The sequence below is a fragment of the Zeugodacus cucurbitae genome, chromosome 5 (assembly GCF_028554725.1).
Source record: "Zeugodacus cucurbitae isolate PBARC_wt_2022May chromosome 5, idZeuCucr1.2, whole genome shotgun sequence".
Classification (NCBI taxonomy): domain Eukaryota; kingdom Metazoa; phylum Arthropoda; class Insecta; order Diptera; family Tephritidae; genus Zeugodacus; species Zeugodacus cucurbitae.
Window position 1 is genome coordinate 26,603,798 of NC_071670.1, and position 15,419 is coordinate 26,619,216.

The 15,419-nt window shown below is 35.3% G+C and overlaps 2 protein-coding genes across 20 annotated transcripts in view; one reads left to right on the plus strand and one right to left on the minus strand.

Moving 5' to 3' along the window:
• LOC105219110 (small conductance calcium-activated potassium channel protein) overlaps positions 1 to 6,380 on the minus strand; it is a 174,897-nt gene extending 168,517 nt beyond the window's left edge. For 7 of the 19 annotated variants that reach the window (XM_054231445.1, XM_029044777.2, XM_011195035.3 and 4 more), the window contains exon 1: positions 5,683 to 6,379. The gene's annotated coding sequence lies outside the window, so the exon portion shown is untranslated. Of the gene's footprint in view, positions 1 to 5,682 lie in introns of all 19 variants that reach the window. The other 12 variants (XR_008471331.1, XR_008471330.1, XM_054231449.1 and 9 more) reach the window with 3 other exon arrangements.
• The window catches only part of LOC105219108 (serine/threonine-protein kinase ATM), a 64,212-nt gene that overhangs the window by 14,407 nt on the left and 34,386 nt on the right, over positions 1 to 15,419 (plus strand). The window lies entirely within an intron of this gene.

Below are 15,419 nucleotides of genomic sequence, written 5' to 3' on the forward strand. Positions count from 1 at the left end.
AGTGTAAAACTTTAAAACTTTATGATTTTACAAGACTTTATGACAACTTGTGAGTACCCGAATTGAATTAATTTTCCAATTCGAACTTAAAAAAGTCAAACAACATCATACAAAAATCACAAGTTTTTTAATAATTAAATCAGACTTTTTTACGTTAAAATTTAAAATTTTTTGAACATCAGTAAATAAATAAATTTATTTCCCACTCGTTGTATATTTTGTATGTAAATATGTATAAATATATTTTTTATTGTTTGCTATGGGCAATCGGACGGTACAATGTCTGCTTGTGGGAGATTTGACTACGTATCGCATATATCAGTATTATGCAAGATATCTCAATAAAATTAATGAATATAGTATTTTGTATAGGTTAGGTTGATTTTCGAATATAATGCTATTGTAATAAAGAAAAAAGTCATAAACGCCTATAATAATTTACTTAATTAAGATGCCAAATATGACTGTAATCGATTTACAATTTAGAAAATTAATAGGAAATAATAATATGAAATGTCGCTGTTCCATATATTAATTATTAAATGGTAATTCTTCGGTTTTAGTACTCAGTCAATGTCCTTTTTCCACATCTATGATTGAGAAACTCTCTCTCGTTGTTGCGCGTTCTTCTTTGATTATCCTTAAATTTATTTCGTGCTTGAAAGTCAATAATGTCTTATATGATATCATCACGTGAAAAAAGCCACAACACAAAATAAAGGCTGACTAGTTAGGCGTATAGTCCATACTAGTTGTAAAATTCTTTATAACTAGTTGAATTAACTGCAGGGTATTACTTACATACAAATGTATATAATGGATGTACATATATACATAGAGTATATTTATTATTCAAATATGTGTATTAATAATCGATCAAATAATATATCTGTATACCATATACTATATATATAAAATTATGTATTTGTGTACGTACATAAGAATGCATGTTTCGATTAATTGAATTTTCGGCTTAGAAATGTTAAAAGTTTACGAAACACTCGAGTGGTTACATGCGCATAGCTGCTTCCAATATAAATAAATAATTAGGACATTTCTATCCTCAACCACTTAAATATTTATAAATTTTGATCATAACGTTGGAAACAAGCTGTTCGAAATGTATTTTCAACCTTCGGCATTTGAAGAAAATCGTTAATTTTTGTTTGCGTGTTACAAGGCCTATGACACCGTATTGTCAACATGACAGCTATTAAATGTCACCTGCAGCAGTTCATGATTTGTGATCAAATAGGTAAACCACAAAGCCAAGGGAAGTATATCATACACATGTACATATGTAAAGAAATGTTTAAACATATGTTCGAATTGTTGATATACAGTTTAACACACATACATTTCATATATGTATATATGTATATGGTGGCTACAAATATTTATAGAAATACGTCTATGGGTGTACGTATGGCGTACATGTATTTGTAAAAACATGTGAACGTACACATGTATGTAAAACAGGAGTGCCTTCAGGGGTTTAGAGGAAAACAAATTAACTGCAGTCGAGCGGTAGTCAATAAGAGTATATTTTAACACAAACCCGTACATATATTTAGGTGCATATGTATAGATATATACAAACACTGCGCATCATAAGGTTAGCACACTTTCACCAGACAAATAAAATATAATTTTGCAATCGGATGAAGAGAAATCGATATCAAAGCTTAAGAGAATTATAGTTTTCAATAACAGAAATATAAAACAACGTCATATGTCTAAACAAAATAGCAATAAAGTGGGTGCCATCTCCTACTACGGTATATGCGGACTATAATTTTTGAATACTAATATGACTTCAAAGGCGTATAAAACGCACGGGAGTCTGATTTTCACAATTTTAAAAATTTATTTAATAATGCAACAATTAAAATTTACCCAGTGATTAAGTCGATTCAAGACTTAAAACGGTGTTTTAACGCAGTAGCCGCCTTACTCATCTGACATCAATAAATTAGAAAACGTTTGGATATTGTTGGTTGGGGAAGTTTACGAGCCTCGCAGGCAATATTCCACTAAATAAGATCAAATTCAAAGCATTAAAAAGCATTGGTCATTAATGTATGAAATTATATTAGAAAATTTTACGAATCGCTACCCAACCGGATATTTGATGTATTATAATTCTCAATAATGGGTGATAGACACACTCTTAAAATATATATATATATTTGTATATATAAATGTTTAAATTTATTAATACAAATATTCAAAAATATCTTGGCAGAAAATGTTTAACAATATTAAAAAACAGGTTATGTGCCAACTTGGTGACCAATTTAAATTACTAACTTCTCACCTGATGAAGCGGAGTGTATACAGTGGCGGACAAAAAAAACACGACTTTTACTTTTTGAGACTTTACTTTCCATCGATGTAGCTTTAACAAATCAAACTCTGTTATAAAAGTGGATATTAATTATAATAAGTACATTGTTCAGTTATAATAAAACGGTTTTATACTCTCGTAACAAAGTTGCAATGAGAGTATAAAAGTTTTGTTCACATAACGGTTGTTTGTAACACCTAAAACTAAAAGAGTTAGATATAGAGTCATATATACCAAAGTGATCAGGGTGACGAGTAGATTCGAAATCCGGATGTCTGTCCGTCTGTTCGTCTGTGCAAGCTGTAACTTGAGTAAAAATTAAGATATCTTGACGAAACTTAGTACAAATATTCCTTGGGACCGAGAGAGGGTTGCTTTCGAAGATGGGCGAAATCGGTCCACTACCACGCCCACAAAATAGCGAAAACCGAAAACACATAAAGTGTCATAACTAAGATATAAATAAAGTTATAAAAGTAAAATTTGGTACGAAGGCTCGCACTAGGAAGGGCCCTATTTGGATGTATTTTTTTTGGGGAAGTGGGCGTGGCCCAACCCCCAAATTGGTTTTTTGTATATATCTCGCAAACCAATAAAACTATATAAACCAAACTTTCTGCAGTCGGTTCCGTTACGTACCCCACCATATACCATGAAAATAGTTGAAATCGGATAATAACCACGCCTATCTCCCATACAAAGGATAGGTTGAAAATTACTAAAAGTGTGTTAACTCAGTAACGAAATATGTCAGAAACTCTAAATTTTATAGAAGAAATAGCAGAAAGAAGCTGCACTCAGATAATATAATATATACATAAGGAACCAATGAAGATAGCGAATTAAAACTTTGCCTATAACTTTTCAATGCCCCAGACATCGAATATGAAGATAATATTTTTCAGATATCTTAATTTAATTCAGAGGAAATCTATTTCTTAGTGTGTCTCTGTACCAGAAATGGTTAAAATCGGGTCAACATTTCCCCTAGCTCCCATATACCTAATATTAGGGGTTTTAAACATTCAATGGACTTTATACTATATATGTATATGCTGAATATGTGTTCAAATTGCGTGTTATCTTGATAAAAATATAGCAATAAATTTCCAGAGTATAAAATGTTCGGTTGCACTCGAACTTAGCCTTTCCTTACTTGTTATTTTATGTCCTTATGATAAAATTAGTTGTTTTTATACAAGATCAAAAAATCTATAATTTCTAGAGTGTCCTCTGTTTTTTTCCGCCACTGTATATTATACACATGATGACATGTATGTTGTGTAGTGAAGAATGAAACTATGTGTAAAATTTTCTGAATAAAATCGAGCTAGTCAGAAAAATATCAAGGATATATAATTTTAGAGAGAGTTATTATTGTTATTATTGAACTAGCGTGAGACTTGTGGCTTAACAAGTAGAGTTGCTTGTTGTTATACTAATTACTATTAATGTTTATAAAATAAAGCTTACTTGAAAAAAGTTTGAAACTATACATTTATTATTGAAAAAGTAAATAGTTGATATATTGATTTAGTCGGAATCTTCGTCAATCTAATACTATTCTAATGATTATAAAAGTAAAAATAAAAATGCATCTGTGGTTTTGAAAGATTTTGTCCCCTGTTCCTGTCACACCTTTAATGAATTAGAAGAAAATCTGATCATTCTTACTGAACTGAATTAGATCAATAAAGCTTATATTGTATGTATTGATGTATATAAATGTACATAATCATTATCCAAACTGTTGAGGTTACTTAGTTTGTTTCGAGTGGGTAAACTGTCTACCCCTTGTCAAAGCAATAAAGCACTCTAAAATGTACAAACGGTGTGATTTCTAGCAAACCACTTCCGTTTTTAATTGTCTTCCATTCTTAATGGGTTTAATTATGCGCATTATGCTGAATGAAAGGTTCTGGAATATATTGACGATTTTGTTGTATTTCGTGCGAAAGTTCGTTTTAAAGTAAATAATAAATAAGATAATTTTCACTTTAAATACAAGTTTTTGTTATCCTTTTTTACAAACTTATTTACCAACTTGTTCAAAATATTTTTGAAAAAATTTAATAATAATAAATAAATATCCAAAAAATAGTTTACATGTACATATACCGCCTTTTTATTGAAAACACTATTCACATATTAATATACTTTAAAGTATGGCCAAAGCATCACTTTTTTACATATGTAACTATCTATTACGCTTCCTCTAGCACATATGTATGTATATTTATTTTAAAGTGTACATTAATATTGGCTTTTCGTGGACACTTATTATTAAGTTATTATTATTATTGTTAATAAATTTAAATATTTGATAAACTCTCACTATTTTAAATGTATGGATCACTAGACGAACATGGAGGATATGTGAGTAAAACTACCGTTTACAGCTATAAAAAACCATTCAACCTAAAAACATTGTTTACTAATTTTTTCAATCGATGAACTAATATTTTTTTTTTTAATATTTAGCGGGATTCTGAAATTCAAATTTAAGTTATTCCGGAGAATATACTCCGAACTATACTTATATGGGTCTGTGTGAACTTCGTATATTTAAGATTTGATTTGATTTTGCTCTTAGGACATCAAAATATATGGAATATCTATTGCCTGTATGGGACAAAGACAGTCCGCTACTAGTTGGGTTAAGTTGCTTTAACTGCAGGGTACAAATACAAATCTATCATTGTATTGTAGACAAATTTTAATGTGAAGTCGGCGAACGATGGTCGTCATTCGTAGCAGAAATATCGTAAATTGTACACGGCTTGTGATACATACACATCAATCCTCATTCAGTTTATGTACCTATATATACGTATAGGGTACATATATAGGTGCAAGTGTACATGCACATGTGCACTTACATAGAGGTATATGTATATCCACAAGCACACATGTACTCATATGCGGCTATTATAAATTGTGTACTAAATATAGCAGCAGTCGCAGTACACTTATATTTAGTAAACGTACATATGTACTTAAAGTTTTTGTATGTATGCCCACAAAATAAAATCAGTTTTAATACATATGTATGAACATATGTATATGTCTCTACCTACATATGTACCTGGGAACGCGTATACGCCGTGGTTAATTTACTTTAATTGCATTTACATATATTCATGCATCCATATACATATGTATAAATTCAATTCTATGTACATATATATACATATGTATGCAGAGTGCACTGCACTCATGTCTCTACTATTTCAACTTAATCGATCAGAAATGCAGCATGATTTTACATATGGTAGCACAAAGTATATATGTATGTATTTAATTCGTATATCAGATTCTTGCTATTAAATAATTACCTTTGTTTTCACAGATCCATGCGCAAATTAGCTACTTCAAAAACAAAAATACATCTTTCACATAAGCACAACATTTTGATTTAAACATCTATGTATTTATTTAATATCTGAATAAATAAAGTCCGATATTTCGAAGTAAAAAAGGCGCATTTATTTAAAATATTCATAGAGGATATGTATACATTTATGTATATCTTTGTATATATGTATACTACATACATACATACATGTGTATATTGATATGCACCGCTCGCACCTATCACTATAGGTCAGTGCAATGAAAATATTTAACTTAACACACACACTGCATTGTAAATATGAAGTATGTACATTGATTTCCTTTAATAAAACCATTCACTACTGCACTAAGTAAATACGAATATATGTACTCCTGTTGTGTGTCAATCATTTAATAAAATTTCTACAATTTATTTTTGTTTATATCCACGCGCGCACTTTTCTTAATTTCTACTTAAACTTTTATATTGAAATATTATTAACACGCATTTGCACCGATATCTGCCACTGGTGCATATATATTTTATATTTAATTCACATTCTTTATTTTTTTCAGTGTATCTGGGAGGCGTGGATACACTAGGGCTCTAATATAAGGTATCGGAACGAACGCGGCGCTATTCTCTTGTTCTCCACAGCTTATCAATGCGATGTTTCCGTTTGTGTTGTTTGTGCGATACTGAAAATTCAAAAACTTTACACCGTCGTTGTTGTTTGTTGCGTGAAAGTTCGTTACTTTTCTTCATCGTTCAGCATGCGCTCGGCTAAACTTTCGCTTCTTTTGACACGATTTGATTCGGCCACTGTCGTCGCTGCGCTCACCTTTTCCAACTTTCAATATACGAGCAGCCAGCCTGCCAACTTTACAACTGGTGGGGCTTATTATTTATATCTTTCAGCCGCATACTTTTGTGCGAGTGTGTTGGCGTGTGCGTTTTGTTGAGGAAGCATGTCCGAATATTATCTGCCAATTTTTAGTAATGTGTCTATTCTGTGCACCTGGCAGTTCTCTCAATCTCTACTGTCTAGACCGGCGTTTGAATTGGCAGAAGCTTTATTGTGAGTTTATTAAAAGAAACAGTGCAAGTGGGAAAGGAGCATTTGTGGTGATTTTTTCAATAGCGTGTATGCCATTACGACAGTTTATATACATGTGTGTGTGTGCATATCTTTGTATGTATTTGTGAGTACCTTAACTATTGTGTATTCTCAATAAATAGTTTCTACACATTATGTGCACTTGCCGTACTTTCGTATATTACTAATGCACATTTGTATTCACTCCTTATTATGGAATAACATATACATATGTATGTCAGTATGTTGGAACGAGTATTTAGGTTAATCAACATTTCTCAAACTACCACCTCAATGTTTTAACTCTCGCGTGCATTGTCATATATGCGTACATGTATACATATCTACGAAAGTATTAACCCAAATATTTAGGGGTATGGTAATCAAGATGAAAAATCTCATTACATTCAAAACTTAAAAGTCATTGTCTGAATAAGAACATATTTTTAAAAATTTGCCAGCATAATCATATGAAACAATAACTTATTTTAATTAAGAATACTTAGAATAAAAACAATCCCGTAATTCAAATACATTTTCAGCGACCTGTTATAATAAAGATAATAATTTTTCTATATAATGTATAATGTATGTATAAAGTCGTTGATCTGAGTTTGGAAAAGTGTTTCAGTATGTTATTCTCTGGTTACTTATATCTGATTAGCCAAACCAAACACCTAATTTAATCTCACCATATAATTTAAGATTTAGGTGTGACTTATTTTTCCGGATGTCTGTTCGTCTGTTCGTATACCTTGACGATAAAACTTGGTACGCATATTCCTTGGGACCACAATGTCTTAGTAACACCTCGAAAATTTCCACCATATTTTTATACTCTCACAACATGTTGCGCAGAGTATTATAGTTTTGTTCACATAACGGTTGTTTGTATCATCCAGAAGAAATGAGTTAGATATGTATATTTATATAAATTATCAGGATGACGAGTGAAGTTGAAATCCGGATGATAGCGGAATAAAACATTATACAAATACTGTAAATCATCTGTGGCTACACTTATGGAAAAAAATTCGTAATCGGACTATAACTTTTCAAGGCCCCGGATATCTACATGAAGAACTCAGTACCTAAGGGTAATTTTTCACCGAAAATATCGGCAAATCTTTCAGATATTTTAATTTAAAAAACTATTAAAATCGGATCAGAACTTCCCCTAGCTTCCATATACCTAATTATGTGTGGGCTTTATTCCGCATATATCGGTTAATATGTGAGATAACTTAGCAAAATTAAGTGAGTATAGTCTTGTCACAATTATTGAACTTAAGGACTTCAGCACCTATGTATGACTGACTTCTAATTAAAATAGCGGTAAACAACCCAGATATATATCTATATATATAGCGTAGGAACCGCTTTAAGCGATTATAGCCGAATCCACCAGAGCGCGCCACTCATTCCTCCTTTTTGCTTTTTGGCGCCAACTGGAAACACCAAGTGAAGCCAGGTCACTTTGCACTTGGTCTTTCCACCGGAGTGGAGGTCGTCCTCTTCCGCGGCTTCCTCCAGCGGGTACTGCATCGAATACTTTCAGAGCTGGAGTGTTTTCTTCCATCCGTACAACATGACCTAGCCAGCGTAGCCGCTGTCTTTTTATTCGCTGAACTATGTCAATGTCGTCATATAAATCGTACAGCTCATAGTTCCATCGTCGGCGGTATTCGCCGTTGACAATGTTTAGAGGACCATAAATCTTGCGCAAAACCTTTCTCTAGAAAACCCCAAGAGTCGTCTCATCGGATGTTGTCATCGTCCACGCTTCAGCGCCATACATCAGGACGGGAATAATGAGCGACTTATAGAGTTTGATTTTGGTTCGTCGAGAGAGGACTTTACTTTTCAATTGCCTACTCAGTCCAAAGTAGCACCTGTTGGCAAGAGTGATTCTGCGTTGGATTTCAAGGCTGACATTGTTGGTGTTGTTAATGCTGGTTCCCAGATAAACGAAATTATCTACAACTTCAAAGTTATAACTGTCAACAGTGACGTGGGAGCCAAGACGCGAGTGCGCTGACTGTTTGTTTGATGACAGGAGATATTTCGTCTTGTCCTCATTCACCACCAGACCCATACGCTTCGCTTCTTTATCTAGTCTGGAAAACGCAGAACAAACGGCGCGGTTGTTGCTTCCGATGATATCAATATCATAGGCATACGCCAGGAGCTGTACACACTTGTAGAAGATTGTACCATCTTTATTTAGTTCTGCAGCTCGTATTATTTTTTCCAGCAATAGATTGAAGAAGTCGCACGATAGTGAGTCACCCTGTCTGAAGCCTCGTTTGGTATCGAACGGCTCGGAGAGGTCCTTCCCGATCCTGACGGAGCTTTTGGTGTTGCTCAACGTCAGCTTACATAGCCGTATTAGTTTTGCAGGGATACCAAATTCAGACATCGCGGCATAAAGGCAGCTCCTTTTCGTGCTATCGAAGGCAGCTTTAAAATCGATAAAAAGATGGTGAGTATCGATTCTTTTCTCTCGGGTCTTTTCCAAGATTTGGCGCATTGTGAATATCTGGTCCATTGTAGATTTTCCAGGTCTAAAGCCACACTGATAAGGTCCAATCAGTTCGTTGACGGTGGGCTTTAGTCTTTCACACAATACGCTCGACAAAACCTTATATGCGATATTGAGGAGACTTATACCACGGTAGTTGGCGCAGATTGTGGGGTCTCCCTTCTTATGGATTGGACAGAGCACACTAAGATTCCAATCGTCAGGCATGCTTTCTTCCGACCATATTCTACAAAGAAGCTGATGCATGCACATTATCAGTTCTTCGCCGCCGTATTTGAATAGCTCGGCCGGTAATCCATCGGCCCCCGCCGCTTTGTTGTTCTTCAAGCGGGTAATTGCTATTCGAATTTCTTCATGGTCGGGTAATGGAACATCTATTCCATCGTCATCGATTGGGGAATCGGGTTCGCCATCTCCTGGTGTTGTACTTTCACTGCCATTGAGCAGGTCGGAGAAGTGTTCCCTCCATAATCCCAGTGTGCTCTGGACATCCGTTACCAGATTACCTCCTCGGTCCCTACATGATAATGCTCCGGTCTTGAAACCTTCTGTAAATCGCCTCATCTTTTCATAAAATTTTCGAGCATTACCCATTTCGGCCAGCTTTTCAAGCTTTTCATACTCACGCATTTCGGCCTCTTTCTTTTTACGTCTGCAAATGCGTCTCGCTTCCCTCTTCAGTTCTCGATATCTATCCCACCCCGAACGTGTTGTGGTCGATCGCAACGTTGCGAGGTAGGCAGTCTGTTTTCTCTCCACTGCGGAACGACAATTCTCATCGTACCAACTGGTTTTTTGGCGTTGCCGGAGACCAATTGTTTCGGCTGCAGCGGTATGCAATGAGTTTGAGATGCCGTTCCACAGCTCCCTTATATCGAGATGCTGATGAGTGCTCTCAGAGAGCAGGAGTGAAAGTCGAGTAGAAAATCGTTCGGCTGTCGGTTGTGATTGCAGCTTTTCGACGTCGAACCTTCCTTGTGTTTGTTGACGGGCGTTCTTTGCTGCACAGAGGCGAGTGCGTATCTTTGCTGCTACTAGATAATGGACCGAGTCAATGTGTGGTCGTCGGAGCGTACGCACGTCTAAAACACTGGAGACATGTCTTCCGTCTATCACAACGTGATCGATTTGATTGCGCGTGTTTCGATCAGGGGACAGCCACGTTGCTTGATGAATTTTTTTATGCTGGAATCTGGTACTACAGACAACCATATTTCGGGCCCCAGCGAAGTCGATCAGCCTCAGGCCGTTTGGCGATGTTTCGTCATGGAGGCTGAATTTTCCGACTGTTGTGCCAAAGACACCTTCTTTACCCACCCTGGCGTTAAAATCGTCAAGCACGGTTTCGACATCGTGGCGGGGGCAGCGCTCATAGGTGCGTTCTAGGCGCTCATAGAAATCATCTTTGGTCACATCGTCCTTCTCTTCCGTTGGGGCGTGGGCGCAAATCAGCGATATGTTGAAGAACCTCGCTTTGATGCGGATTGTGGCAAGACGTTCATCCACCGGGGTGAATGCCAGGACTCGGCGACGTAGTCTCTCTCCCACCACAAATCCAACACCGAATTTGCGCTCCTTTATATGGCCGCTGTAGTAGATGTCACAAGGACCCACCTTCTTCCGTCCTTGTCCCGTCCATCGCACTTCTTGGACGGCGGTGATGTCAGCCTTTAGTTGTATGAGGACATCAACCAGCTGGGCAGAGGCACCTTCCCAATTAAGAGACCGGACATTCCAGGTGCATGTCCTCAAATCATGATCCTTAGTACGTTTACAGGGGTCGTCATCCGAGGCTCGGTGTTTGTTTTCATTGGGGAGATTTTTTTTATGTGGTGGGTCCCAAGCCCTACGCACAACCGCAGAAGCGGGCTTCGCCTTCTCACTTTAGCTCGCCTCCAAACGGATGTCTGTTAGCTACCCAGGGGATACTTGGTCTAAAACCGGAAGTCGTGAGCTGCTTGAGTCATATGCAAAAGAATCGTTCCTGGCCACTCCCAAGTGAATGGCAATCAGAAACTTTCCTCACTTGCGTGAACTTCTACATATGACCCCATCCCCAACCCAGATACATAAATGAAATTCGTAAGGCGTATTTTAATGATAATATTGTACGTTGTTGTTAAAAATTAAGATAAACTAATTAAGATTTTTGACATCTTATCAAAAGGTACTGAACTTATAATCTTAGATATAATGTATGTAGTTTTGTGGCGAGAATATGTTTAGGAGTTAGCCCAGCCCCTTATATCGAATATTTGGGTCAAATATTTAGCCGAATATTTAGGTCAAATTTTGTGTTATTTTAATAAAAATCTGTGGAGACACAGCATTGAGTAAAGACCCGCATCTCGACAGGCAAATATTTCTATTTTGCGATATCTGACATGTTATAGATTGCCTATGGAGACCTTACATTGTTCAATGGCAGCGATTTCTGGCAGTGATTCTGGCAAGTCAGAGATTGCTACCATGAACTGTCACATCAGTACTTTGACAGTTAATTTTTCATTTCGAAAAACAGGTTGTAGTGGTGACTTCTTTGGCATTTTATTTGTTTTGCATTTTAATGAATTGATTCTCCATCACTGAGTCTTTTTGATACCCTGGGAACTATTTCCAGAAAGTTGAGATTCTAGCAATAAATATATCCTATGTTACTCGGGGCGAATGTAGCTTTTCAATGGTTAAGGAATTTTTGAAATCGACACAGTAGTTTTCGAGTTTATTCATTACAAACAATAGTATTAGATTATTAGATGTCTCAATATTTTTTTTTTGTTTTATTACATATTTTATTTTATTTATTATACAATGATTAAATACTAACAACGATTTAATTCTAATAAGTTAAAAATTATAATGAAAAGTTAAATGTTAGATAAATTCATTTGCTGCTACATTTGCCTTGCTAAGTCTGAAGTCTGAAGACCTCTTACGTTTCAGTCGGTTTTCTCGTTCAGCAGTTCCGATGAATCTGGATGCCTCTTCATTTACAACCGAATCCACACCAAGATCACGGTGAAGGTCAACAGACCCTCCCAAGGAGCATTAACTACACTTCTTAGTACCTTATTTTGGAAGCGCTGAATGCAGGCAATACAGTTTTGACTTGAGCAACCCCATAAGTTGAGCTCCATAGGCCCTAATTGGCTTTAGTACTTGATTATATATAAACAGTTTGTTTTCGATTGAAAGCGTGGATCTCCTACCGACTAGATGGTAAAACTTAGCAAATTTTAAATCAAGCTCACATCTTTTTTTCTTGACATGCTTTCCATCGAAGCTTAGCTTCTAGGGTACTTAGCATTATTGTGATGTGATATAGGAGTACCATTTATATAAATGGGATGGTATGATGGTTTTTTTTAAGTAAAGTCTACGTGCATTGATTTGGAATCGTTTAATTTAATGCGCCACTTGGAAGAAGCCCATTTAGTAATTGCATTGACTGCTGTTTGCACTCAAAGGGTAGATACTAAGGTTGACTCTCCTGCTGCTAACAAGGCTGTGACATCCGCAAATGTCGCTGTCACATAACTTGAGTAAAGCATTGGCCCCAACACGCTTCCCTGGGGAACACCCGCTTCTATCGGTTGCAAGTTTGAGTATGCATCCTCTTGTTTTATGCGAAAGTATCTATCTTTTAGGTAGGAAGCAATTATTTCGCAATATTGTTTGGGTAACATGCATTTCAATTTCAGCAGTACACCCGAATGCCAAAAACTATCAAAAGTGTCTAAGAAGGCCGCCGAACAAACGTTCTTTTTATCCATAAACCTCTCCTTTATTTTCTTTATCACCAACCTTTTGTATTTTTTCAATCATTTAAGCGCTTCAATACATTATGAAGATGAAATATCAGCAATCAAATGCCCACATAAAATGTATGCTATCGGTTATGCGATAGCAATCGGTTTGGCAGTTCAAATGATAGAAATATTTACCTGACGATATGTGGTGTTATAGTGATGAAATGAAATCTTCCTAGACCAAAGCCAGACCTCATACATTTATTAGAATGAAGTTACACCCATACCGTAAGATGTTTTTTGTAAATGTATAAAACATTCGATTACTCCCAAAATGAAAAAGGTGAATAAGTTACTTCATTCGCTTGGGGTACTTGGACATTCTTTATTTTAACTGCCCGACACGTTTCTGGTCTTAGCGAAAATGTAACATCCTTGCATTTTTGCCCATTAATATTTATACGCCAATACGTTAGCCATTATTTGACAAAATATAAAGATTATATGCTCTGATGGGCATTTGTTACGGCTTACTAGACCTGTGTCATTCACCAAAGTGGATGTCAATACATTACTAGCTGTGGGAATGTCTGCTGTATATATAGCACTGTACAACACTCGGCTGAGTACAGTTAAGTTGCCAGAAAATTTATACTATGTCCAACACCCAGAAAAAAGTCGATTTTTTCCTATAATATTTTCTTGACATCATACCAAACCAATTCAAGTGAATGATTCAGTGAATAAATATATCGTAATAAAACTTTGCGCAAATACTTTAGTGAAAGAGCGGCATTGATCATATATTAATTATCGAAATTGGACCATACATTTCAAGGATCCAGATAATGAATATGAGGACCTCATTGACCTCCATATACATACTATTACGATTTTCACACTTCCCGTTGCGTTTTTAACCGTATATAATGATTTATATGTATGATTAAGTGAACTTATAATGTAGGACATAACGTAGCTTAGAGGTGAAATCGACAAAGGAATTACCAGCGCCCCTTATTCTAGGTTTAATGAGTTTTATTATTCTAGTGGGATGTATACCATTTATAAATCATATCCCTATTATAAATATTTGTGTACATCTAGTTGTCACTTTGTTGATGTTTATAAGAATAGAAGATGTCGAAGTGAGAATATTTTGATTTCAATTATGGCATTCGGTATTACACATTGTGGTTATTGGCATAAATGTACATATATTTATCACTAAACTAACATGATTAATTAAGTGATACGAATATTATTATATTTATTTTGATATAAATATAATCTGATACTAAATATGATTGAAACCTATTCCCGATTTCGTTAAATACCAAATATTGAATTCAATTACAATATGTTTAATGTACATAAAGTGATGCCAATATCGCAAAAGGGTTCTACGCATTTGAGCCTTACAAAATACTTTGTACAATTTGAGCGAGTACTTATTTATCTTAATATCCATTGTATTATTGTAGATGGTTTAATTTAATTTTCTATAAGCGACTCTTTAAACAAGGTCGGACCGTTTTGATTTTAGAGGTTTAGAAATTATTTATTATTTATTAGAAAGCACGATTTTAATATGCCAAATTCTCTCTCTTTGTGTTTCTGGCTCTAATCTGCAATTTATTATATTTCTTATCTTCTCATTTTACGCATTTATTAGAATTTTACATACAGCTTCCCCATTGACGCTATAGTCTCCTTTCCGTTTCGTGGAATCGTGAGCTACTAAACTTGTAAAGGTCAACGCTGGTGCAATCATGGCCACATGTGTGCAATCAATTGCTCCTATAACGCCTTCTATTCAAAATTTGGAATGAAAACAGTAAAAACAGTAAACAGTAAAACAGTAAAAGTTGAATTTTTTTTGTACTTCTTGTAGTTTGAATTTACCCAACTTTGACCCTGTTGTATTCATTACAATTACAGTAAGCCCCGCTTAAGTGCACGTTCTTAACATGCAAGACTTTTGAGACACTTAAGCGAGGAAAAGCACATTCTTGCCCGGTTTCACAGTTCGTGCTTAAGTTCTGCCCAAATAAAATCTTAGCCAAGCATTGTTGTATACTGAGTAGTCGTTTGCGTTTCACAGTCGATGCTTATTTTCTCTAAAATTTTATTATTAAATATGGAAGCATGATTCAATTATAAAAGGTTTGATAAGTAAGCAGTTTCACTCTTTCTTGACAACCCTTCTGCGTTAGCAAAACAATAATGTTTTTTTGAGATATCTTCAAAAAATTGTTCAAAATCTTTTATTTAGTAGCAGATATTTACCAATACAAGGGGTAGGCAATACTGTTTCATTTTTATCTGTTGCAAAGTGTATTCAACAAGGT